Source organism: Balaenoptera physalus, assembly GCF_965194825.1.
Source record: "Balaenoptera physalus genome assembly, chromosome: 1".
In the NCBI taxonomy this organism is placed as follows: domain Eukaryota; kingdom Metazoa; phylum Chordata; class Mammalia; order Artiodactyla; family Balaenopteridae; genus Balaenoptera; species Balaenoptera physalus.
The window spans coordinates 137851866-137875831 of NC_138882.1; the positions used below are offsets into that span (position 1 = coordinate 137851866).

At 45.8% G+C, this 23966-nt stretch overlaps 1 protein-coding gene across 11 annotated transcripts in view; it reads left to right on the top strand.

Moving 5' to 3' along the window:
• The window catches only part of GNG12 (G protein subunit gamma 12), a 123929-nt gene that overhangs the window by 91096 nt on the left and 8867 nt on the right, over positions 1-23966 (top strand). For 5 of the 11 annotated variants that reach the window (XR_014251577.1, XR_014251578.1, XR_014251579.1 and 2 more), the window contains one exon: positions 4548-4615. The exons of 5 other annotated variants lie outside the window; for them this stretch is intronic. The gene's annotated coding sequence lies outside the window, so the exon portion shown is untranslated. Of the gene's footprint in view, positions 1-4547; positions 4616-20677; positions 20870-23966 lie in introns of those variants that run through there. One more of the 11 variants, XM_082416377.1, reaches the window with a different exon arrangement.

Here is a 23966-nt window from a genome sequence, read left to right on the forward strand (position 1 = left end):
GGCCATTTAATGCAAAAGTTCAAATTTTGTGGAGGAGGGGATGGTAAGGGGAGTAGATGGTTGATTGCCAAGGGTGAGACAGTGTCCGCACACTGACAATAAACTGAATAAATAATGTCTTGACCGTCAGTGCACTACTCTTGTTCAAGCATATGAAGATGTTGCAATTAGTAAAATAAGAGAGAACAACATATTCTCGTAACCAATGAGCTCCCAAAGACCGACTGTCTTTGGAGGGGAGAGAATTTAGTGTTTGTACATTAGAAGGAGTCTTTGTCTTGAAATGGGTGGGAAACTCGGATCTAATCCAAGCCTTTTGTTTTACTGATACAGAAAGGGAAGGGGAGTGGGATTAAGTGATTTGCATAAATGACACAGCTAATTAATGACTGTGCCTAGATGGACTCCTAGGTCTCCTTAACCTGAGCCCAAAACTCCTACCACCACACATGTGCCTGCTCTGACTTTCAGCACCAGCTTTCTTCAGACCAGTAACTGAGGTATTGCCTTAGAACGGAACTCATTTATTTTTGGCCATGGAATTATTTTAGTGATCTATTTTGCAGGCAATTTAATATGAGAATTATAATTAGACTTTGTTTTAGCTAATTTCAAAATCCATTTACAATTCCCTAAGCACGTTCCTTTTGGCAATGCGAAAGAATAAGTAGTCCAAGAAGGGTCGCTGAAAGTAAAATGTTTAATTTGCAGTAGATAATTTACCAAGTGAGTAATTCTCGTGTCGAAAAATTAAAACTTGATTTGAGCTGCAAACATCATTTTAAGGAAGCTGAGAAGCCCATGTAGGCCTTCAGGAGGGGACACATCTGAATATCCACAACTCTCGGTTCAAATCCTGGCTCCACAACTCAATTACCTGTACAGACCGTGTTGGCCAAGCTAACTCACTCCTCCAAGCCTCAGTTTACACATCTGCAAAATGGGGAGGGAGACACTTCCCTTTCTAATGAGGACATTAGAAAGCACACCCATCTGATGGCTGCACGGACGAGGCCCTGGGGAAAGAGAGGAACCCCTCTCATCTTACATGTGGGGAAACTGAGGCCTGTTAGAAGTAACCCAAAGAAACCACTGTGAGTTGAGCCCGCAATCCAATCCCCTAGCTTTTAACTACCCTCCAGCTCAGTCACCGTCTCCTGATGTTCCTGGCTCCTGACTTCCTCAGGCTGCGTTTGCCAGGAAATTGCCCAGCCATACTGCCTGGACAGCTTCCCTGGCGGAGGAGTGCCCGTTGGGGGCGCAGGCCCCCGGGGCTGGCATCACAGTCTGAGCCTGTGGGCTGCTCCAGCGGGTTCCGCTGAGAGGCTGCCCCGGTCGCTGCATTACTCACACGTCCCTGCCACCCCGCGCAGCTGGCCCCGGCCTGAGCACAGGCTCGTTTACATTGTGGCACAACAGGAAGCAGGGCCGGTGTTCAGAGCCGCGTTGGCCCACGGAGAGCAGTGGCTCCAGGTGCTCTGGGTCCTGCAGCTGTGGCTGTGTCCCTCACCTCACGTTTGCCCCGGGGCGGGGGTGGGGGGCGGGTAGCAGTCTTCTGCAGCAGCTTGGTGGGGAGTTAGTGGGGGACGGTTGAGTGTTTTAGGGGGTGAGAGGTTGGTTTGCTTTTTGTCCGCTATCACATGCTTGGCAGGCATGACCAGAAGGCAGGGAGGGAGGGGGTACCTTTTGTGGAGTCAGGGTTCCTGCATAGTTCTCCCACAGCGGCTGCAAGTGAAATGGCAGAGGCGTGAGTCACCCTGTGAGACGGGAACAGGAAGACATCCTGTTGATGCCAAGCCATTTTCAGTTCAGTTATGAGAATTTACACCCTGCCCCCCCCAAAAAAAGACAAAAAATCAGCATTCGGCATGCGTCTCCCCGAGCACAGTGGTTCGGCACTGGCTGTGTTCCCTGTGAAGGACAGCCCGGGGCCCAGCTTGGTTTAGTGCTCAGGAAATTGGCCGTGTCCTTGGTCTGCTGTGTCTGTGCCGGTATCAGAGAACCCTCTTTGCCAGAGAAACTTTCTGTCTGAGGTTTTGTTTGTTTGGTTTTTGATTCTTGTTTTGTTTTTATTCAAATATTTTCCCTTGTTTCTCTTCTCGGGACAGTAACGCACTGTATGGTGTCTTAGGGTTTTCTTTTGTGTAAACATTTTTCATGTTTTTCTGACAGGAACTGTTGCTTATGAAGATCAACTGAGAATTTATAATATTTGAGGGATTCTCTGCTCCTCTTAATGGAATTCTCATAATCCCTTTGTTCTTAAATTATCATTATAATAATGTATGGAATGCTTAGAGCCAGGCACCCTTTTAAAAACTTCACATATACATTTAATCCTCACAACAGCTCCATGAGGTAGAGGGACTACTGTTATTCCCAGTGTGCAGATGAGGCGACTGAGGCTTGGGTTAAGCAATTTCCAAAGTCACAAAGTTAGTTGAATGGCAAGTGCCAGCCCTTAAGCCCCGTTTCTAATCACTCTCTTTGCCAGCATTTACTCAAAGTATGGTCAGCAGAGCACTGACCTCATGAGATGTTCCTAGAAAAATGTAACTGTGTTCAAATAATTGGGGGAAAGGCTGCAAACCATGTGCCTCTTGCAGATCATAAACGTATCTTAGTGTGGGAAGACCCTGTGTAGTCCTGTGTGAAAGAAGCCTACTTATCTTTGTTTGAACTAGGACTCTCCAAAATAGATGTGATATGGACCCTTATTTCCATGTATACCTATTAAGTTGTAATGTGTTTTGAGAAACACCACGCTAGTATACGAAAGCGTATAGCCAGGTGATTGAGAGCTTTGGAGCCAACGTACCTGGGTTCGAATACTGTATCTGCTACTTCCTCTGCCTCACTTTTCCCATCTGTACAATGGGGAAATATAATAGCACTCTCTCACAGGGTGATGGTGAGGACTAAATTAGTCAGTGCATCTAGAAGACCTAGGAGAGTGTTGTACACATAGAGAAGTACTCGATGTTCCAAATGTAGCAGGATGTATCAAAACATTTGCTACTACCTGTGGGGTCTGGCCGAAGCCAAAATGCTATTTCATGGTGCTTAGAAAACACATGAGACAGGAAGCATTGCCCTCCCTCTTTCCCTTGGTGCTCTCTCTAGCTGCCCTGGATTCTCTCTGCCTCTCACCATCTGGTTGGTCCAGATAGCAGCTCAGAGCTAGGCTTAGGTCTCTGCCCTTGAGTCAGGATTAGCATGCACTCTTGCTGGGACAGGGGACAGCTATCGTCATTAGCCACATGCCTGTGGGTGGCCCCAGGAGAATCTGCAGAGAGAATGTGCTGGTAAGAAAGGAACTCAAGTTCCCTGTGTTTAAACAAGGCAGCTGCCCTTGCACACTGTTGGCTCCTGGACTTCCAGAAGGGGAAACTGTTGCAAAGCATTGCGCTTTCACTGAATTTGCTGCTCCCCCGTCACCTGCCATTAACCAGAGCAGCTCCTGCAGGGGGGTCCAGCGCCGGATGAGAAGCCTTGCAATTCTGCAGGCTCGGCTTCTGGTCCTGGTGTCTCAGCACCCAGCCAGCCTGAGCCGCCTCATGCAAAGTCCTGCAGCAGACAGATAGCGCTTGGTGGGGCCGGTTCTTCCCCTCCTCTGCACGTTCCAAAGTTGGTTGTGCGTTGACTCCCGGGAAGGATCAGAGAGAAGTCCATTGGAGAGAAGTAGAGCAATTACAGGAATTTACTAGTTTTTAAAATGAGCACCATATGTGTACATTGCCCTTTGTGATTTTTCTCTAAATTTTTTTTTAATATCTTTTATTTTATTATTTATTTATTTTGTCTGTGTTGGGTTTTCGTTGCTGTGGGAGGGCTTTCTCTAGTTGCAGCGGGCGGGGGCTGCTCTTTGTTGCGATGCGCAGGATTCTCATTGCGGTGGTTTCTCTAGTTGCAGAGCATGGGCTCTAGGCACGCGGGCTCAGTAGTTGTAGCTCGCGGGCTCTAGAGCGCAGGCTCAGGAGTTGTGGCGCACGGGCTTAGTTGCTCCGCGACATGTGGGGTCTTCCCGGACCAGGGCTCGAACCCGTGTCCCCTGCATTGGCAGGCGGATTCTTAACCACTGTGCCACTGGGGAAGTCCTCTCTAAATTTTAAATGTCTCAAAATGAGAAATTCAAATTAGAAAAATGCACCAACCCTCTATGTGAGCAAGGCTGGTTGCCCGTAATATTTTTATTATTGAGTGAAAAAGTGAAATTTGCAGAACTATATGTAAATATGGCTCCATTTGTTTGAAAATCCACATATATGTGTATGATGTGTGTGTTTGGGAAGACCAGAGGAAGGTGTGGAAGGAAGGAAAAAGACTAGGGACAGTAGTTACCCCTTTGCCCTTTCGAGTGAAATTAGAAGCAAAGAGTTTTAACTCTTTATTCGATTCACATGCCTATAGATTGAATTTTTCAACATATTCCTTTTGTTATTAAAAAGAAGAAGAAGAAAATAATAAAAGGGAAACACCCCTAGGTAGACTCCAAAAATAGGGCTAGACTAAATAGTAGTGGTTAATAATGGGTGTTGTCTGCCTAGGCTGGGAGGCTTTGCAGTAAGAAGGAAGGAAACAGACCAGACCAGAAAATGGGCCAATTCCAGTCCCAGTGAGTATGGTACAGGCTCGGCTCAGCAGTGCAGTGGGTGGCTTTGGAGCCTGTGCAGTTACAAGTGGTGCTAAGTTTTGCTTTTCCTTTCCCACGCCTTCCCTCTGGTAAGCCACCCAGGCTGCTCAGGTCTTCAGGGGTTCAGCTCCCCCTGTATTGCCCTTGGCCATGATAAAGCACTTTAATCACCCAGGCCCTAACCAAACGGAGGGGCCATTGTTATCACTGGGTCACCTCTGCAAAGTCCTCACTCCCTGTGAGAGTTCCACCACCAAACTTTGGACCCCTGCCCAGCGGGGAAAGATTCGAGTGGGGAGAGAACCTTGTCTCGAAGTCAGGAACTGTGGTCTTTTCCCAGTTCTGAGGGGCCTTGGACAAATCAGATTTCCTTCTGCCTCAGTTTTCTCAGATGCTAGACATACAAAGTAATTTAATTACAGGGTGGTTATGAGGTGTGATAATAGGAGTGAAAGAGCTTCAAAAGGTAAAAGGTGGGGATTTGAAAAGAAAAACTGGCCCCCTGGATGTTATTATTAGCGGTACTATGCTGGGGGCGGGGCAGGCAGGGTACTCAGTGCCTGAGCTGATTTCTCTCCCAACACAGCGTTCACTTTCTGCACTGACTTGGAGGCAGAGCCCCTTCCTTTGCAGTATTCAAAGTACTTGCTGTCCTAGGGATCCCCTCTTTGTTGATAAGAAACACGAGGAGGGTCTGAGAGGGTGAATAGTCTGTCTCTTTTTCCTACCTTCCCAGATGCCACCGGAAGTCAGGGAACAGGGCCCAGGGTGAGGCTGGACTCTCAGATTCCATATTCTAGGCGCTAAGCATTTAACGGGACTGTCCTGCTTCAACAGTCACTTTATGCTGAGGGCACCTCTAACTGACTGATGTCAGTGTTTGTTGAAGAATGACACAGAGTGGGACCCCACTCCTCACATACACTTCCTCTAGGGTTTAAGGAACTTTAAACGTTCTCCTTCGTGATGACAGGTTTTCCCTCCAGATGTCAGTCATTCAGTGTAGTGAACATCTGGGCCTAGACATCAAATCGTACAGTTGAATGGCGCACCTGAACTTGTCCAGCTCAATTATGCTACGCCCTGTGGTTTCTTTCTGTCCCACCTTCCCACTCTCTTTCCTCATTCACTCAAAACCCATTTTAAGGAGACATTGCGTATTCATTTATTAAGTAAATATTTATTGAGTGCCACTGTGCATATGACAGTACAGTAGCACTGAAACCATATCTGTCTTTCATTAGCTTAAGTCCAGTGGGGGTGAGGAGCACCAGAAGATAAGCACACAGATAACCGCATTACAAAGCAAGAGGCAGTTAAGTGCCAGAGGCAGGACAGTGTGTTCTAGACCCTCAAAGGAGAAACAGATCATCTCCATCCATCTGACCTACCAAGGAGGCACATCTCTGATCATATCAGTCCCTGCTTAAAATTTTTCAGTGGCTCTCAGTTGCCTCCAGCATAAAATCCAAACTCCTGAGCCTGGCAGCCAACCTTCTGACTCTATTCCACACCCCTTCCAGCTCTTCTTCATGGTGTCTATGCTCTGCCGAAGCTAACCGCTACCTGCCTTTCCCTGCACAGCACCAGGGCTTTCATAGCCTTTGCCCCTCCACTTGGAATGCCCTACCCTCCCAGCTCCAAAGCCTGCAGTGTGGTGCCACCTCTCCCATAAAGCCTGCCCAGATTTCCCCCAGCCAGAACAAATCCCTCCCTCTTCTGAACTCTCCCTTGTACTGACCTCTCTGTCTCTCCTGATGCAGCTTTTCTGCTTCAAGTTATTTGTGGACGCTCCAGTTTTCCCTCTGCTGGATGGAAAGCTCCTTGAGGGTTTGTTTATTTGTACATGCTCAGTGCCTACCAAAGCATCAGAGCAGCCTCCTGATAAACAGCTGTGGGATGGAGGTGGGGGGAGCTTTAGGTTGGAGGATAAACAGAGACTTGGTGATAGAGGCAACCTGACAGGATCTGGAAGCAGGGGTGGCATCTCAACAGGGGGCCTGGGAAGGGCAAGTCAGAGTTCAATTCCAGGGACCATTTGAGGAGCTACAAGTCAGGTTATTTTCTCCTACCTCTTTTGGGTTGTGGGCCCCCTTCGATTAATGCTGTGGACCCTCTCCCCAGAAAATGTACATACCCACAGCATTTCATAGAGGGGACCTGGACCTTTTCGGGGAAAGAATCCCAAAGCAAAAAAAATAGTTGACGACTGGAAAGGTAGATTACAGCCATATTGTGAAGGGTTTCTGGGCCATAGTGAAAGTTGCGTTGACTTCAACAGTTAATCGGGAGCAGTTGATGTTTTTTGTTTCTTACTTTCTTTTGAAGTGTTATATCTCGCAGCTGCTGACCCAAATCGTATGCATAATGATTTTTTTCACAAGCTAAACACACAAATGTAGCCAGCACTTGGAAAAGTCCCTTTGTGTCCCCTTTGCCACCTTTCCCTTCAGGAGTAACCACTGGCCTGACATCGAACAGCATAGATTAGTTTCCCCTGTTTTTGTGCTTAATGGCCCCGTGTGGTAGGTACTTCCTTTTACTCTTTGTGTCTGGCTCCTTTCACTCAACATTATATTTGTGAGATTCATCCATATTGTTACACGGTTCCCTGGTGGTCTATTGGCTAGGATTCGGGGCTTTCATCCATGTGGTTGCATGTATTTGGAGCTTGTCATTTGCTATGGAATATTGCATTGAGTGAGTTATTATTCTCCTGCTTGGGTCGTTTAAGCAGTTTCCATCTGGGGTCTGCTATGAACATTCTAATGCACGTCTTTAGGCGGATATACGACTAGAATGGCAATATGTAAATGTTCTGCCCAAGTGACTATTGCCATATTTTGTATTCCCTCCCCCCATCCAGTTGATGATTTTTGAGGGGCATCATAAGATCAGAGTTGAATTTTAGGAAGATTTATTTGGCTGTGGTATCTTTGATGTCTCTGAGCATGGTTTTGGAGAGCCCTGGGAATCTGCAGAGTCCCCTTAGGGGCTGCCACCGGGCAGAGAGAAGGGAGGCCGAGTTAGTGGCAGTGCTCTGAGCTCCTCATTCACAGTCACCCTCCAGCAGAGCAGGCGTGCTCCTATCTGTTTCATTAGCTTTTGCCATTATCTAGGATTACTGGTCCATGGCCAGCAGTCTGACAAGTTGACAGCTGTTGGGGGAGAGCTCAGGGAAACCAAGAAAAGCAAGGTGGTTGTAGTCATCTCCAAACACATATCGAAGGAGGGCCTTAATTAAGAGGTTGATGGCAGGGGTACCAGAGAGCAAGGTGTGGATAGGAAAATAGAACCTGTAGGACTGGTCACCTCTTTGGATGTCAGGGAGCAAGGGGGTGGTCTCAGAAACAGAACTAAAGTTTTGAATCTAGGTAACCGTAATAAAGGTTGCTTTCTTAGCAGAGAGATTGAGAAGCCAAGTCCAGAGAAGGGCCCCCGGGGAGAAGAAGAAGGGGAGCCTGACTTCTGACAAGTTTAAGGAGCAGGCAGGCTGTGTGGATGAGGGGGTCCCGCAGACAGCTCCGGGACCAGACACAGATGTAAGAATCCTGTGTAAGGGACTTCCCTGGTGGCGCAGTGGTTAAGAATCTGCCTGCCTATGCAGGGGACACGGGTGCAAGCCCTGGTCCAAGAGGATCCCACATGCTGCCAAGCAGCTAAGCCCATGTGCCACAACTACTGAGCCCGCGCTCTAGAGCCAGCGAGCTACAGCTAGCCCGCATGTGTAGAGCCCGTGCTCCGCGACAAGAGAAGCCGCCGCAATGAAGAGTAGCCCCTGCTCACTGCAACTAGAGAAAGCCCGCGAGCAGCAACGAAGACCCAACACAGCCAAAAATAAATTAATTAATTAAAAAAAAAAAAAAAAGAATCCTCTGCAAGCCCTTGGAGGGAGATGGAAGGAGGGAGGACAGAGAGAGGAAAAATAAGCACGCAGGCAAAGTCTTCAAGGACGGCTGAGCTTGGAGGACTTGGAGAGGGAAAGATGTCAGCCCGGGAGACAGAGCGGGACAGTCAGAGGCCTGCAGACATGCCCAGGGGAGGATCGGGGCTCAGAGACCGAGGGCAGAGTCAGGAGGGTGGGACAGTCCAGCAGTGTCAGTGTCAAAAAATGGACTTGTTCCAAGAGTTCTTCAGCTTTATCTGGAATCATGACATTTCACGGAAGTGCCTTCTTAACCATCAGTAATGTTCAGGGTTATGTGTGTATTGTGCTGTTATCTCTGAAAATTGGCAACAGCGTGCCCTTGCACATGGTAACTCACCCAGAAATTTCAATTCACTCTGATAGCCCTTCCCAGAACATTCTGGCTAAGAAAGCTTACTGTATTTGTGAGCATGGCTTTATTTTAAAACATCCATGAACAGTATTTTCTCTCCCATATGCTTGCTTGCTTCAGAACCTACTTGGTAAGGAAAGCTCCCCTGCCCCATCCCTCCCCTATTTGGGCTGATCCCCGCTTATAAAGTCTTCTGGGGCTTCAGAAATAGCTCTGTGCTGACCACACACCCCCCTCCCATGTGCGTAATTCTTTCAGGGCACTAGATTCACCTGTTTGTGTCCCTACACGGTTTACTTTAGTGACTTTGTCCCTGCCGTGATCATTATGACAATATATAAATAGTAAGTGCTTAAACCAATGATCTGAGTAATTCTAAAGAGCAGGAAAGAGAGGACCACTCAGAGAGAAGCAAAGAAGAGGTGCAGAGCGTGTACATTGTTGTCCTTTGTTACGGATGAGGAAGCTGAGACCCAGAGAGGGCAAATGAGTGGCCACCAGTTTGGCAGATGAGGAGTCAGGGAGTCCCAGGTGTTGTGCTGAACAGCCCTGATGTATTCTAGTCCCTGCGGCTCTTTTACCCAAATGTACATCCAGATCACCCGGAACTTCTTCGGAATGTACTTTTCCCAGGACTTACCCTGATGTTCTGATTCTGGAGGTTTGGGGGTGAACTTCAGACCTGGGCGCACTGAAAGAACTGCCCAGGTGATTCTGAAAGCAACCCTGTTAGGAGTCCAATGTCTAGTCACTTTGTGGTTTCTGTGTTTCACTCCACGCTACCTCTTAAGTGCAGGTATAATCTGCGTCTAAGAAAATGTCATTAAACGGTTGTCTCTCAGAGAGGAAAAACCAATACTTTCCTCTATTTAAGAAGTATATGGAATTACTAAAAGTGAATGTTACACTAAATATTAAGAAGGGAAGCACCTGATAGGCTACTAAGAAGTAAGAGTCTTGTGAGGCAAAGGATTCTGATACTTTTCCGGTTTTCTGCAAAAATATCTTACCTATTGACCACATACATTTGCATGCTAAATTCAAGAGGTTCACACAAGTCCATAAGTAGAAATTAAAATGAAATTAAGTATTTAGTTGACCCCATCTGATATAGATGGTATATGAGAAAGCACTTCATAAATTTCCATCTTGGGGGCATTATTGGGATACCAGGCTTACCCCATGAGAAATAGAATACCAGATTTCGACATTGGGTCAAGGCAAAAGTGACATACAAACATATGGCAGCGTCTGTATGTGACACATAGGCATGTTTCCCCAGAATTTAGCTGGGGATGGTTTTCATTTATAAATGAAGGCACAAGCATCCTGTGATCATGTGATCACTGGGTCAGTTCATTTATAAATGTTGACACTGACAGATAATGGCTGTTTATAAGACTTGGATATGTTTATTTTTTCAATCTACTAAAATCAGTCTCATAATTTCTGCATGTAATTTCTACATGTAATATAAACACATGTCATTTATTTTGACTTATATTATGCATAAAATTGTTCCAAAGAATCTCATGTGCTTCTGAAAATACCCCAAGGACAAACTTTTGATAGAATCTACTTCAACCTTCTGAAACTCGTATTTGGTCACAGACAACTAAATGCTGATTTCTTATGATCTCTCCCAGGAATTTAGTCCCTGGACTCATTAAGTGTTAGAAAAGTTTAACTTTACAGTTAAATGCCTGAATAAATAACAGGCACTAATGTTGTCATATTGGTATTAGCATTTGCTGGAAGGTATATGTTACTCCCAGTGCCACTCATAAGATGAATTACCCTTGGGAAGCAGCCCCCTTCCCTCCACTATAAGCACCTGACCTGCAGAAGCAGACTTAAGCAATGGAGGCATCTGGGGGTAGTTCTTTCTTTCCAGAGCTTGCAGCATCACAATTGTACTTTCCTATATTCGTCCTTAATATAAGGGGAAAAGTGCCACCGAGGCCAGAGTCCAGATAAGGAGCTGCTTTTGAAACCAAGGGTAGCAGGTAGCCTAAAACCAACATCTATGTCACCCTCACTTTCATAAGTACAGGAATGAGGAAAGTATATGCCCTAGTGTTCATTTTGGAAACTCAAGTAAAACTGTGCTTAAGACATAAGAAGGAGTTGTGTAAAATGTTATACTTCAGAGATGTTTGTTATGGTTCCTAACTGATATATAATCAGAATCCGAGCTAATACAGTGAGTTTCTCTGACTTGACCTCTTCATCCAGAGATAACGCATCTGGGAAAGTATTACCTGAAGGAATCCTTTTGTAATGTGACATGATCCCCATTTGTTTCAGAAATTCTGAGTTTTATACATTGGGTTCAGGCCCTTATCATCACTCATCTAAAATACTGCCACAGATCCCTGTGTCATAATTTTATTGGAGAAAGTATTTATTGAGTTCCTGCTGTGTGTCCAGCCCCAGGAATATATTGCCCCTTCTGTTTGCTGAATTAGGAAAAGGAAAAATCGCAAAGCCATTGCTTCCTGCCAGGGCTATCCATATGTCTCGTAACAAACCAAATCAGTATGTAGTTATTTCGTGTGTATTGTATATGGCAGAAGTAGAGAACTATGTAATACGGGGTGGCTGGCCTCAAGGGCCAACCATCAGAGAGAGAATTAGACTTAAAGAAGGACTCTGGTGGGTGAAGTAGATGCAAAATATTTGTGAGAAGTATGATGGCTGTAGTCGTAAAGCCAGCCCTTGGGACGTGTGGTCTGGTAAGTTACTAGTACACCAAGAGAAGCAGAATATTTGAAATAGTTCTGGCCTGGAAAATCTGGGGCTGAGAGTGGCCATAGAAATTCTTTATCTGGGCTTAACAGGCAGCGTCCTTTCCCACTGCATTCCATTTGATCATCTTGTTTTGTGAAATTCTTATGTTTAAGAGAACAAACCTTAACAAGCAAGTTGTTGGTAGTAACATGCTGTGTATTTGAACTGATGTCCTCTTTCCAGTGGTCTTGAGTGTCATTCTGTCATGATATATCTTCTGCTTGATTCAGCCCTCTTTCTCAAAAGTTCTATATCTCATTGAAAGAACAATTTTAATGGATTTGAATTAATTCATACTTCTGAGGAATTTTAGATCACCTGTTAAGGTGAACAGAGATATTCTGAAATTTTACAGAACTCAGTGAGCTGCAGTAGAAGTGTGCCTTTTGGGTGCCAAATTATTTAAATTGCATTGATGTTGCTGATGAGGTTTGGACCTTAAATGACTTGGCTTGGTTTCCTAGTCCATGTTTTCCCTCAAGTAACATTTTTTGGAAAAGGAGGGAATCAACAAATTTGCTTTGAAAGGGAGAGCTCTAATCCTTTTACATAGAGAATGAGTTAGAACTACAAGAAGCTTCCTTGGGGACCCCTTGTATCTTCAGTTCTTTCCCTTTGAAAATATATAAACTTTTAGGTTCCATGAGGCTCAAAACAAACAGGTACTTTACCTGTGAGGGCCAGCATGGAAAGTTCATCTTGCTGGTCATTCCAGGAATTCGATAGACACTGCTTTTCCCCAACGCAGTTATCAAGTCCAGACGTGTTGGAAAGGAGGTTGGGCATGTTCCCTGGCTATCGTTTCATGGGAGAAGGTGAGATGAAGAAAGAAAGAAAAATTAAGTATCCTATTATGTAGTCGGTAGCATGTACAAGTTATGGGTATTGGGACCAGAGTTGGGCCTTTTTTTTTTTTTTTTTTTCTTGGTCAGTGAATGCAAGGAGGGTGCGAAGCTTCCTGGCAAGTTAAACTTTGGCACCTGTGACTCAGGGCCTGCGTGCCACGTACAGTAGGCACAGGGCCCAGATCATGGCTGTTTTAATCCCCTCTGCGCCTCCTAAAAAGGCAATTAAATTACTTCCTCTGTATTGTGGACATTGGCCATACTTGCTAGATGGTGATCTGGAAGAGGAAACAGTAGATAATAATTAACATATCTTCCACTCTTTCATGACAGAGCTCATCTTATGGTGTTGGTCATTATCATGTTATAGATTAGGAAGTGTTTAGGATCATAGAATTTTACTCTTAACTTTTTATCCTTGAAATTTTCAAACATACACTAAAGTAGGATGCACTCCGCATACCTGCCACCGAGCTTCAACAATTAGCAACAAATTTCATAGCCAGTCTTCCTTCATCTACCTCCTCACCCCTCTCCCTACCCTTCTCGTTTGTCACCATAGATTAGTTTTGCCTTGAACTGTAAGAAAATGGAATTAGTATGCACTCTTCTGTGACTGGCTTCCTTCGCTCAGCATGATGTCTAAGGGATTCGCCCATGTTGTTGGTGCATCGGTAGTTGGTCTCCCTTTTTTCCTCACCTATTAGAAGGCTTTCAGCCACTTTTCTCTAATATCCCCCTGTGCTCACCATTCCTGAATCAATGCTTCTCTCTTGGTCCCTTATCCTTCGACCTCCCTTCCCTTCACACTGTGGAAACCACTCACTCAGGGGCCCTCCCATCACCAAGTTCCATGAGCTATGCTTGCTCTCTCCTTCCTTTATCCCTGTAAAGTGACTAATAACTGCCCCTCCTCCTGGTTTTGTGAATAACAATTACTGGGATTTTTTTTTTTTTTAATCATAAAAGCATCACATGTGGTTGAGAGCACAGACTCCGGAGCCAGGCTGCCGGGATCGCAGTGCTGGCTCCTGCACTTACCTTTGCTCTGACCTTGGCTGTGTTCTAAGCGTCTGCCTCCCTCAGTTCCTTTAATCCTAAACTGGGAAAAACAATAGTAACAACCTCATAGTGTTGTTTTGAGGCTGAAGTAAGTTAATATCTGTAACGCTCTTAGAACAATGCTTGGCAAGTGTAAGTGCTGTACAAGTATTAGCTATTAAGAGCAAAAAAATAAATAAAAACATACACACTGCAGGAGTGCATAAAAACACTAAAAATCCCCTAAAATTCTCACCGCCTATCTAGAGCTACATTGTGGACTATTCCAGTGTGTTTTCTGGATATATTTTAACTAAACATATTTATAACTAACTGACTAAACATATTTACACAGCATTAACGTGCCCTTCCTGCCCCTCTTCCCCTAGCTTTTGTGATGGTGTCGCCCTGCCCCTTCTCTGCTCCTTTGAAGCTGCCGTTATTGTCCTCCGACACACGGGGAAGGCCCAGGGGTGCGCCCTGCTCTCTTCTTTATGCTCTCCCTCCAAAGTGTAGCGCTCAGCCGCCATTTCCGGGCTGTTGATCCCCGTCCAGCCCAAAGAAAGAAGTCTTGTTCATTCTTACACTACCTGTCTCTTGCATCCAGCTTTTTCTTTACATTCCAATTGCCTCCATATGTGTGAAACCTTATGCTCTAACTCCTAATGGCAGTACTGATGCTGATAGATAACACTGGGTGGTTTCCGTGTGCCAGGCTCTTTTCTATATGATCCCATTTAATCATTACAGTCCTGTGAGGTAGGCACTCTTGTTACCCCATTTTACAGATAGAGCGCCTCGGGGTTCAGTGAGGCTAAGTGGCTCATTCCACATACACTCGAAGTGGCACAGCCCAGATTTGAACCCAGTGCCATCTGATCGTAAATATGACCTATACCGTATTGCCTGCCCTCTAGACCTTCCATGGAAATACTCTACTTGTCTCTCTCTGTCCCCCACTTCTATCCCATCCTACAAAAGGTTGTTGGATTGTTTTTCTGATAGCACTCCCTATGCCTGTCATTCTGGTCAGAAACCTTCAGTGGCTCCCATTTTCACGTAACAGAATCAGCTTTCCTCCACTCTCTACTGCTCCCCTCAATAACCGTTCTAAATTCTCCCCACTCCTTTGCCACCACCCATCCAGTTCGTATCCTTAAGGGACTGATCCATTTAAGAAGTGTCCTTCGTGCATGTCTGCTTGCTCAAGCCCTCACTGACTCTGTCTTCTCTGAGCTCCTAATGCTTGCACTTGGCATGCCTCATTGGCCCACTGATATTCCTTATTCATATTCAGGACTCAGTCCATCTTGTTGGAATCACAAGCCCTTTAATCACCAGTGTAACAGCCCACATTCATTGTTTGTCGGCCATGCCCAGCCCAGCTGGTGACTGTAAATGTCAGTGAGCTGCACACACACGTCTCAGTCCTCCTCAGTCTTTCTCTCTCTCTCAAACCCCCCACTCCTATGCCTTCAAGCAGCTGTGCTGTTCAAAGCAGGAGAATGACTACCTAGTTGCTTCTTAATCTAAAATGGATGTAACAGCGTTTACCTGTTGCCTCACTTTCAACTCTCCCATTAGGTGTTCGGTTGTTTGTCTTAATTCGCTCTGGGCATGTAGGTGAGCTCCTCTCTGCTTAGCAGTATTAGAAAGCATGTCCTCTGCTCAAAGTCAGTGAGATGCTAGGCCTTTATGACCAGAATCCTAAATATCTCTGTTCTGCTGCTTTGTCAGCCCACCAGGAATGAGGGCAGAATGGCTATGTTGGGGACAACAGCCCGGGTAAGGGATCTCATTGCAGACAGCGTCCAGCCCTGCTCAGCTAGGGGGGTAGAGGGGGTGCAAGGCAGATCCCTCAGGAAGGCTGATGGGGAGGAGTCCAGCTGTCACATAGATGGAAAAGAAGGCACCTGTTTTCTGGGTTTGGGTATCAAAAGGGCCATCAACCACATAACCACAGGTAAGAGATGAATGGGCATTCGGAATGTTCTGCCTCCTTCCTTAGATTGGTCCTGTGTCCCTTGCCAGGAATCACTTCCTCAAGGCAAAGTCCCTGTGCCTTTTGGAACCAAACGATGCTATAGGAAGTGAGAGAATGATTTCCAAACGACATGAGAACATAGCCCAGAGACCGTTTCCTTGCACCCCAAGGTGCTCAGTATCTGTGCAGGGAAGGAGCCGGCGGGTGGGGACGACTCCAGACGGGAGCCCCTAGATCACTGCTCCTCCACAAGTGGGCTCCACACCACACCAGCAACGTCAGCCTCACCGGAAACTTCGCACAAATGCAAGTTCTCCCCCCAGCCCAGACCTACTGACTCAGAAACTCAGGGCTAGGGGCTTCCCTGGTGGCGCAGTGGTTGAGAGTCTGCCTGCCAATGCAGGGGACACGGGTTCAAGCCCTGGTCTGGGAAGATCCCACATGCCGCGAAGCAACTAGGCCCGTGAGCCACAATTACTGAGCCTGCGCATCTGGAGCCTGTGCTCCGCAACAGGAGAGGCCGCGATAGTGAGAGGCCTGCGCACCGCGATGAAGAGTGGCCCCCGCTTGCCACAACTAGAGAAAGCCCTCGCACAGAAACGAAGACCCAACACAGCCATAAATAAATAAATAAATAAATAAAATTAAAAAAAAAAAAAAAAAGAAACTCAAGGCTAGAGAAGCACTGTTCCAGGGGGCTTCCTCACGTCATATAGCATTGTTTGCTCCCCAAAGCAGTGAGCCCTTTGAAGGCAGGAATTCAGTCTTCTGCTTCTCTGATCATTCCCACTTCCTCTCTCCAGCCCCAGCAAGCTTGTCCTGTAGAACCTGCAGACAGATGCAATGTGTGCAGTGATGGCTAGGAACACCAGCGTTGATTTCAGCCCTGGAGAGCTTCAGTTTCCTCATCTGGAAAATGGGTTAATAACACCACCTTCACCATAACCCCCAAATGTATTAGTTAAAATAAAAAAACAGGATACAGAGCAATGCATGACATGCTCCCATTTGTATTTTTTGGAACAGGTATGTGGGTAATCACGTTTGTGTATGCGTGTGATGTCTTCAGAAGGAAACAGGAGAAACTGGTAACAGTGATTACCTTGGGAAGTCTAGACTAGAAGGACAGCTAGTTTTTGTTGCCTACCCTTTTGGACTGTTTAAAATTTTGACTATGCACATATATTCTTTTCAAAACTAGTTAATGAAATAATAGTGATTTCTTTTTCAGAGATGTTGTAAAGAGTAAGTAAAATAACTTTACATAAAGCCCTGAACACAGTGCCTGGCACAGGAAAAGCACTCTGTTAGTGTCAGCCTTTGTCTTCAGTATTTAATAGTTGTGGAATTCATCCATTCATTTATTTATTCATTCATGAATAAACAAATGGGACATCCAGCTGTCCTCAGCCAGCCACGCAGATATGAGCAAATCATTTCTCAGCCAGTCTCGCTATGCTAGGTAGAGAGTAAAACTTGTTTGTGAAGGTCACGCTCAGTCTTGATGGTAAACACGTGCCTCTGCATGGCTGGACCCTAGCTCGGCATACATGGTGGGGGGCGCTGGACCCTGCACCTCTGCAGTGCACGTCAGAGAGCTGCTCCCTCGGCCCACCTCCACTGGCTGTGAACCTGTTTGGGGCACAGTCTGGGGGTGCAGAGCAGCACTGCCCTCAGAACCTGGGCACCACGCAAGTGGCCAGCCCACGCTGGAGGTGAATGTTCACAATCCCAGAAACTGGCCCTGATCGGGTGCATCGGAGTCCCAGGGACTCCGCCCCAGCTCCTCAGAGCTGTGAAGGGTAACCTTTGGCTTGGAACAGGCAGTATTCTTCAGGGTACATGGGGGAAGGAGCAGCAAGGTGTATCCCGTTTCTAAGAAGACAGACACTGTACACATGAACACCCCAGCGTGATAGGTTCACACTGGCTGATGTGTTGTATTGGTTGCTATATTGAGTGTCTTAACCTAACCCAGGTATTTATTGAGGCCCCATTCTCTGCATTAGTCAGTATGAGAGAGGAGATGGCATGGATAACGCACCTGCCTGGTTAAGGGCGTGGCTTTGAAGTAGGAGAGTTCTGGGTTCAAATCCTGTTTCTACCACTTTCCAGCTGTCTGATCTTGGCAAGTTATTTAACCTTCCTGAGCTTCAGTCTCAATAGGTATAATGAATGCGACCTCTTATAGTTGCAGGCAGTATTAAGTGAAGTATTATCTATACAGAGTACTTGACATAGTAGCTGGCACATAGTAAGTAATGAATAAAAGTACTTGCTATACTATTATTATTGAGCTAAACTTCCCACAGTTTAGTGGGAAGATGATTTTCACACACAAAGTCAGTTACATAACAATAAGCATTAAATAACATACAATTAAGCATTGAAATTAACACATGGTGTTGCGGACCCTTTTTGAGAGCTTGATGATAGCTGTAAATCCTCACTTCAGAAAAAATAAACATAGGCGCACAACCGAATTTTGCATGCAGTTTTAGGGGCTTCATTCACATCTCCCCCTGCCTCTCCATCTCATGCATGGGCCATCCCTCAGGGGTCCTTGAAACCCCTGAGCTTCAAGCATATAGCAAGAATTCGTAAGGGGAATTAGTCACTATAAGCAAAAGTATTGATAGGGAGCCCTTCCTGGAAGAGTTAAAAATGCGAACTAGCCTAAAAGAAGAGAGAATTTAAATTGGCCAAGAGAAGCAGGCAGAGAACTTGGGTGGAGATTTGCAGATGGGACTTGAAAACGCAGCCCACAAAGCCAGAGGATGGGGTGACAGCCCCCTGAGGCTACAGCAGTGTACAGCAGGCAAGGTTCCAGCTGGGCCCCTGGAGTCAGACTGCCTGGGCTCAAATCCCAGCCAAGCAGCTTGCTATCTGTTTGACAGTAGGTACATATTTAACCTCTCTGTGCCTCAGTTTCTTCATTTATAAAATGGGGATGAAAATACATAGAATTTCTCACAGGGTGATTGTGAGGATTCAGCAGGATAATGTATTGACAGTGATTGGCATATAGGCTGGTGTCTGGTGTAAGCTCTATGTAGCAATAAGCTGCTTTTATGATGAGCATTTTTATTATGGGGCCAAAATACTAGGGAGGATCTTGACTGCAAAGCTGAGCCCTTTGGACTTTTTCTGGAGTTACTGGCGAATCCCTGGAACTTTTTTGAGCCAGAGAGAAATAAACTGAAAATGGTACTTTATCTGAGCATATGCTGGTCAGGATAGATTAGACTGGAGGAAAATAAGGGACATAAGTGGTTATGAGGCTGTTGCAATAGCCCTAACTTGAGGTGCTGGGAGCCAAGACCAGAAAATGGGGAAAAATTTAAATGCGGGGTTTGTCAAAGTAGGAATCAAAAGAATTTAGAAAGTGCCAGAGTCTAAGGTTACGCTGTTCAATAAGGCCGCTGTGACTGCTGAGCACTTGAAATGTGGCTCATCCAAATCAAGATGTGCTGTAAGTGCAAAACGCACGCTGAGCTTCAAAGATTTAGTACCAAAAAGAATAAAATATCTCGATTTTTTAACATTGATTTACATTTTAATTTTGGTCATATTGGGCTAAATAAAATATATTAATTTCACTTTTTAATTTTTTTCATGTGGCTACTAGAAAATTTAACCTCACATATGTGGCTCACATTTCTATTGGACAAAGCTTGGTTTTAGGAATTGGAAGGAGGGCTAATGCAAAAGGATGCCTCGTGACCAGGACAACGGTGGTGTCACTCATTGAGAAAGGGACATGAGAAAGATTGGGGGCAGGCGGCTATGTTGCATTGGGTTTTAGGTGTGTTGTGTTTGAAGCAGCTGTGCAGCATTCGAGTGTAAATTGAAATAGGCTTTTTTATTTAGACATTGGAATTAAGGTAAAGGGTCAGGGCTGTATGCACGCGAAGTGTGTTGGTCTTAGCTACAATCCTTATGGGTAAGGCATCTACCGTCACTGAGGACCACTGCAGGTCAGGCAGGTGCTGAGTAATTTACATATGTTCTCTCATATCCTCCTGGTACAACCCTGTTAGGTAGGTACTATTATTATCCCTTCCCATTTTACAGATGAGGGAACTGAAGGTCAGAGAAGTGAAACAACGTGGGGTAGTCCGTGATGAGCCAGGATTCGAATTTATCTGACTCTAAAGGCTCTTGTTCACTCTGCTACACCAGCCCTCCAGGACTGGGCCCCTGAGAAAACCAAACTCAGAAGAAGGAACAAGAGCTGTAGAAAGGAATAGCATTAGACAGGCAAGAACATGACGGTCTGGCGTCACGGAAGCCAGGGAGGAGACACTTTCCAAAAGGAAGTAGCTGTTAGGAAAACAAATTTAGACTTGAGTTACAAAGGATGTTAAATGCTAAGAACTGTTTCAGACTGAAGGAGGGTTAATCCTGTAGGTTAAGGTCATTAGAAGAAGTTAGAATTTTCCAGGACTTGTTCAGAGCTTTGAAAAGTTAAGCATAGGTAGGAAGTGGCATTCTTTTAAACTGACCTGTTCTAAGACCCAGGCAGAAATAAACATGGGTCGAACCAAGAGGCAGAGATTCTAATAATCATCACTGGTGTTTCTCGGGAGGACCTATATCAGAATCCTTTAGAAAGCTTGTAAATACAGCTTCTTGGGCTCTTCATCAGATATTACTGAATCAGATTTTCTTTAACAAATGCCCCAGGTGCTCTAGGTACACAGTGAAGTTAGGAAGCAGCTGCTCAGGCTATGCAGCTCTCTCCTCTGGATTTATTACTCAGGATTGGCTCATTCTCATGGCTCCCTGCCAGCTTCGCTAGGGCACAGGAGGATGATGGGACCATCCTGCGTCTTTAGCAGTAGCCCTACCTGGAATCTGGGGCAGTCCTTCTTTTAAATAAGAGCAACCAGTTCTCCTTCGCTTAGATCTTCTCTCAAGGCCATTGAACTCCCCACTTCTACCGTCATTGCTATGGAAACCACCTATCTGAAGGAGCTGCAGGCCCTAAAGGGAGGCCTTGTCTTCTTTGTCCAGTGCTTCTGGCTGACGCTTGGCCTTGCTTTCTCCCGATTCCTTCCTTGTGTCTTTGATGTTCAGAGGCCTGCAGTATAGAGTGGCGACGGAGAGGATGACCTTGAGAGTCAGGTGGCCCTGAGTCCCAGCTCTGCTACGTAAATCAGTGTGATCTTCGGCAAGATTTTTTAACCTCTCTGTGCTTCATCTATAAAGCAGAAATGATAAAAGCATTCACCTCTAAGAAGATTAAATGAAATGATTCTTGGAATTTACTTACCTGGCACATACTAAGTACTCAGTAAGTGGTGGTAGTTTTTTGAATTTTATCATCATAACAATAGCAATAACATCTTCATCACCATCATCATTATTCAAGGACATGTGCCCTGGATGGCAGGTAAAATCTACTAATCAAAGATAGCAGACAAAGACTTCGAAGGGTTAGCAAGTTTAAAAGCATCTGCTTTTAGAGGCGGAGCTCTGTTGAGGTTTTGAGAGAGAGCTGTTCTCTTTCTTTTTCACTCTGCTGATTCTGAGCCTACACATACTTGTCTTAGAAAGGAATATCACTGTCACTTCGTTGTCTCTTCCCTATCCCAAAGCATGTCTTCCACCGTTCTGTGCAGCCCTCCCTCATCTGTCCGTCTTATTTTCCATCCCCCTAGGCCAGCAACTTGTTCCTTTCGCTCTGTGTTCTCGGAACTGAACGGGAGCAGGGCAGGACACGCAGGCAGCAGGTCACAGGTTCAACTACCCTTGGCCTCACTGCCTGCGAGCTTTGTTTGGGGTGGGGGTTAGGACTACGCCTTGTGAATTCTGGGGGGATACAGTTCAGCTGGTTACACTGGGAGAGGTAGTTTACTTTCCCACCCTGCGCTAGCGAGGTACAGCAGGAGGAGGGGAGAACGTCAGGGCCTGCGGGTGCTTGGAGGCCTTGCCACGGGCTGTGATCAGGGGATGCAGCTACTAAATGCTCAGCAGGAGTGTCCTCTATGTTTACTGCACTCACCTGCTTATTTTATCTGATGCCTTAACAGTCCTTGGAGATAGAAAAGTATTATTATCCCCATTTTTCCCATGAGAAAGCGGAGGCTGAGATAGGCTACAGGTCCCGCGCAGGGCGCCAAAGGCAGGAAGGGGCGGGGACAGAGATGAGTCCGAGTCCCCTGGCCTAATCCTCAAGCATGTCCCAGGAACTAAATATCCGAGGCACAGTGTAAAGGCTGCGCCACAAGTTCAAATAGAGGGGCTGGCAGGCATGTCTCTACTCAGATCCAGCCCACCTGTGTAAGATTTTCTGATTTCTCTTTTTAAGGAGAAATCTCTTCAAGTGTTGACAATTAAAGTTAAAACACACACACAATTTGATTGGTATCTTGTTTTAGAATAAAATATTAGTGATACATATGAGAGCTCTCAAAAAAAAAAAAAAACACGCATTCTCTCTCTCTCACTCTCTCTCACTCTCTTTCTCTCTCTCTCTCTCACTGTCTCTCACTCTCTCTCACACACACACACACACACACACACACAATTTACTTAACCCTCTGTGGGACCCAACCAAACACATCTGCAGTCTGGATTCAGCCTGCAGGCTCTGATAGAAAATAATAAGTGTTCATGAAAATAGAAAACCAGTTCTTGGGGGGCCTGACTGTCCACTCCCTGAACTCCTTCCAAGACCCTATCAGTAGATGTTGCTACCTGATCACATTACCTTGAAACTCTTCTTTTACTGTCTGAATTTTTCCCTTGTTTCCTACTGAACACGTGGTTTTCATCTTATTAACAAGCCTAGGGGCCCAGCACTTAAACGGCTGTGTGTTCCAGGTGCATTAGTGCTAGGTGCTCCTGTTTGTCCTCCCAACAAGCCTGTGAGATAGATTGCCGCCCCCTTTAGCAGATGAGGAGCAGAGAGCTGGGGTAAGATATTGATAGTTGAAGGCAGGATCAGAGGGTAAGTGGTAGCCTGCTGTCTTTTTTTTTTTTTTTTTTTTTTTGCATCCTGCTCTTTTATTACAGCCACAAGGGGTGTGTTTGCTCAGAAAGTTGGCTTCACTCCAGTGATTCAGTTACTGGCCAGGCCATGATGACTTGTGATTCAGATCCTGGGGCTTCCTGGTGCCTTCCTCCCAGAGTGTACTCTGTGACACACTTTCCATCCCCACCCTCCTCTCCCTGCTTCAGGCCCCTCTAGACAAAGATTAGAATGCCCACATTTCCCTAATGTGACACCTTGTTCCTAGGAATTTCTAGGAAGCTGAGAATTCAGATGAATAATAGCATTAAAACCAATGCAAAGTATTTGAATAGCTAAATACTACTTATGTTTATTCAAATCTCTCGGCCACATGTAAAAGTGGAAACAAGGCTGCAGAAGCAATAGCCAGAGTTTTATCAAACCTGGGTGTCCGCACAGGCAGGCACAGGCCTGGGCCCTTCTGGGTGGGTTATCCAGTGACGCCAGAAGTTGACCTCAGTCCTTGCCTAATAGCCACAGTGAGAACATTCTCACTTAGCTTATGGATATGAGAGGGGAGACCTGTCTTCCAGGGCACTAGACAGACAAGCAGATGCCTTCTGCACCAGAAGGGGTGTTGCACAAACGTGAAGCCATCAGCAAGGCCACAACTCTAGGTCATGGAGTGTCAAGGTCGCCCTTGATGAGAACCACATTGTAGACTGTTCAGTGATGTCCAGAGTATTTGCGAATCAAATTAATTGGAATTGCATCCTTTCCTTGATACAATAGGAAGTGTGGCTTCTGGGGTGGAGAGGCTTAAAAGCTAGTTCAAGGCTGTGAGCTGGATTAACTTGGAGCAAGTTTTTCTAATTTTGGTTGCCTCATCTATAAAACAAGGATGAAAAAGTAATATACCTTTCAGGCTGAGAGTGAGGCTTCACAGATGAATGCAGATGACAGTATGTGTGTGCTCTAAGGTTCTATACATCGGGTGCTGTTTGTCTTGGAAGCTATTTTTGGAGTAAGAATAAAGCAAGTTTTTTATCCAAGTAGTAGCACAGACAAACAGCCAGACACCCGTGCATTGAGGGAAGACCAAAGACACCCTTTGAGGGTGCAGAGATGCTCAGAGATGTTTGTGTCCCAGCCTCTCGGTCTGGTTCTGCCCCAGCCCAGCCGTTGAGGCAAGCAGAGCAGCTGCAAGTGGGGAGGACGTCCTCAGCGAGACCTCCTGCTCCTGTAAACACCACCCACCGCTCAGACATCAAGCAGCCGTGACCCTGCTTTCATACACGAGAGGCAGCTCAGCCCACCGAGTTCCTTGCAGAGGCTCCTTAGGTTAAAATGACATAATTTTGATTTGACTTATGGTAAAGAAATTATGTTCTTTACCAGTGGCCCAGTGTACAACTTTTTCTAGAGGGATCCCCAG